The sequence below is a fragment of the Vicia villosa genome, linkage group LG7 (assembly GCF_029867415.1).
Source record: "Vicia villosa cultivar HV-30 ecotype Madison, WI linkage group LG7, Vvil1.0, whole genome shotgun sequence".
Lineage (NCBI taxonomy): Eukaryota > Viridiplantae > Streptophyta > Magnoliopsida > Fabales > Fabaceae > Vicia > Vicia villosa.
Window position 1 is genome coordinate 102,676,617 of NC_081186.1, and position 3,618 is coordinate 102,680,234.

Sequence of the window (3,618 nt, forward strand, 5' to 3'; positions counted from 1 at the left end):
CATAACTTTTATGAGAGAGCCATAATTTTATAGCATTCTTATCCCTATGAATTTCCATCAAAGAATCTTCTTAATACCACCTACGTTTTTCATGTCAAACTCCTTTTCCAACATTTTTTCAATTCATTTGCGTCATGCAAATGATTAGTGGAAATCAACATCATCAACATACAATAACATGAAAATAAAAGAGTTGTCATCAAGGCTCTTGACATAAACACAATAGTCATACTCACACCTTCTGTAGCCAAATCTGAAGCATGTATTAATCAAAGTGTTTGTACCATTGTCTTGGAAACTAATTTAAACCATACAAAGATCTCTTCAATTTACAAACTAGTCTTTCATGTTGAGTGTAAATGAAACCCTCTGGCTTCTCCAAGTAAATTTGTTCATCTAGATTATCGTAAATAAATGATATCTTCACATCCATCCTCTCTAAATGCATGTCCCGACTGACTACCAATGCTTACACTACCCTGGTAGAAGTATGTCTGACGATCGGAGAGAAAATCTCATCATATCCAATTCCCTTCTGTTGTGAGTACCCCTTTGCTACAAGACGAACCTTGACACTTTCCCTTTCTTTTTTCACTACTGTTGATTTTCTCTTAGACACCCACTTACAACCGATGACCCCTTTTTCCCTTTAAGAAGTTGAACAAGCTTTCATATCTGATTTTTCTTCAAGGACTCTATGTCCTCCTTCATTTTTCTTATTCACTTATCTTTCTACTGGTTAGATATAGCCTCTCGAAAGATTTGGGCAAGTGATTCCACTTAACGCATAACTTCCTAAGATTTTTTATTGACTGTCTTATGAATGTCTCCAACATGATCACAAAGTACATTCCACTGATCCATGGAAGAGAAATACCCTTTTTGAAAGGTAATTACTTCCCATTTTAAATGTAAAATTCTCGAATGTCTACCTAAATCTTATCCTGCCAAACCCTCAGGAAAATCTTCATGTTTTATCCTACATACAGTGATGTCATTAGAGTTATCGTCTAAATCTTTCTTAAGGGTCTTTTTTGGGAGGCGCTTGGCCTTCAAAGACGCCATCAGAAGCGTGATCCACTTTTGAATCTGATTTCTTAGAGTTTTCTAGAGATTTTTCTTGATTTGGTTCTTTCTTTTTGTTTCTCTAAGAGATTGTGAATTGAATTATTGAGTGTGGAAACATATGAGGAAAGAAAAATGGACTAAATTTGTGGATGAGATTCTAGCAAAGTGGAGGGAATACAATGAATATCTTTATGCAGGTAAAGATGATGGTAAACCAAAGTGTAAAGCACCAGTGAAAGGTTAAAAAAAATGGTGTATGAAAGGTTGAAGAGGAATAACAATAATTAAAATTCAAAAAATATTTAAGTAAAAAAAAAATTCATTGTTAAATCAGTCACGTGACATTTCACGTCAGTGTCACATAATCTTATGATTTGACTTTGACTAATAGAATGAACAAAAAGAACTAATATAATTCAGTTAGCATGGTTAAACGATTAAATAGATTTTTTTTTTAAAAAGGAACTAGGTTGGGATCCGAATAAAAAATAAGAGATGAAAAAAGAATATTTAGCTTAGATTTTCAAATTATTGCAAATCATTTTAAATATATTTTTAAATTGTAAATCCAACAACTTAAAGCATGTTAGAATGTGAAAAGTTCCTAATTTTTTAAAAATTGATATGACAATAACTTACTCATTAAAAATAGATCGAATAAGGCATAAGCAACTCCAAATGGATTTATTATTGTGTATGCTCATAATTAGTGAATGTTTGTTGTTACTTAGTTGTTTATCTCTTGTAGCTTTCGGTAGGACTTGCAAACCTCATTATTCAAAATTGTATAACTTAATCATTTAGTTTTTAAATCAATGGAAGAGATTATAATTTGTATCATCTAATTAAGAAATGTTAGGATTAATAATAAATGATGTAAATCAGATGACACAACATGTTCCTAGAAGTCATATGTGATGAATAAAATGAATGATTTGGTGATTGGATGTTTGTCATTTTTATGTAAGTGCTAAAATTTCTTTATGTGTGAAAAGGAAGGTGCAAAAACAGCTAAACAACGAAAAAGGAAAGAGTGGTGGGCTAGGTAGCTAAGAGCACAATCCCCAATGAGACTATATTCCTGTACTATTATTACTGTTTCTATTGGTTGTACTTATGCTTTTTAGGGTACTTTTGTCTTGCATTTTCAATTACAAGCACAAGCCAAAACACAACAACATGTAGTGCTACTTCTAAAAGGTGGGAATTTTGCCATTTATACATTCACTATAACCCTGTTTTTTTAAATGAGAATGGTTAGTGTTAGGGCCAGAAAAAATAGTTTCATATAGTTTATATAACAATTACACTAATGTAAACTTGAGGTCAAGCAGAACAATGATATTGTTCGAGAAAAATCAAAGTTCATACAATATTTTTTAACTTCAACTAAGGAAGAATTGTCGAGGATTGACCAAAATAGTTCCGAAACAGTCGCACACTTTAAAAAATGAAAAAAAAAAATTAAGAAAATAAAGTTGTTAGGTTTTTGCAGATATAACCGCAGTAACACCTAGTAACAATTTTTTTTATCGCTTTTTCTAAAGTCGTTTTTCATTAAATAAAATATATTTTAATATCATTATTTTTGATTCAGTGAAAATAAATATATTTCATCTAGTAAAATAGTGAGTATTAGAAGGATTATAAGAAAATCTTCCAACATTCTTTTGGAATACAAACATAAGAATTTATTAGGTTGTTTGAATAATGTTACTTTCGTGAGAGAATTTTTTTACCAAATAACTTTAATTTGATCAAAAAAATTTATAGGATATAAACCATATACCAAATAACTTTTGATTTGAGATTCTCCAAACAAACTTTATTTTATTTTAATGAAAAATAATATAGTCATTGTCCTAGTTGACTTGTCATTGTAATGGTAAGAGATAGAAAGATGCTTTCTCTGCCCAAAAATAATCCCAACTTTTCTGCCTCTTTGACTAGTTCCTCCCTTATCACTTTCTTTTACTCTTTTATCTGGCTTCTTGGTTTTCTCTTCAATCCATAACTTCATTTCCAAGGTTATGATCAATAAAGGGACAAATCTTTTGTCATTAATTGAAATGAGTGCTTAGACATTTTTCCTTATAAAGTAAACATATATCAAGTGATTGTTGCCAAAAAAAAAAAAAAACATATATCAAGTGATTAGTTATATCTAATCAGTTATGCATGAGCAATCTTGTAATTTGTATGCATAAAAAAAAAGTTGGAAAAAAGAATATAGAGCTATAATTGATTTACTAGTATTCTATTAGAAAAACATGTCGATTTGTTTTTTTTACAAGCAAATAGAGATATATTAACAAAGAGTACAAAAGGATCCTCAACCCATTACACATAGGCGTGGCACCGCCTGTCCCGCGCACCCGAAAAAAATGGCGGGTTAGGTTGATAAATTAGACCTGCCAACCGCCATAGCCTGCACCGTCGAAACTTGCCGTTCGTCATAGTCCGTCCCTCCAAAACTCGCCGCCTGCTAAAATTTGCCGCTCCGTCAAAATCCGCTATTTTTTAAGCTAATTTTACTAATTCTAATTTTTT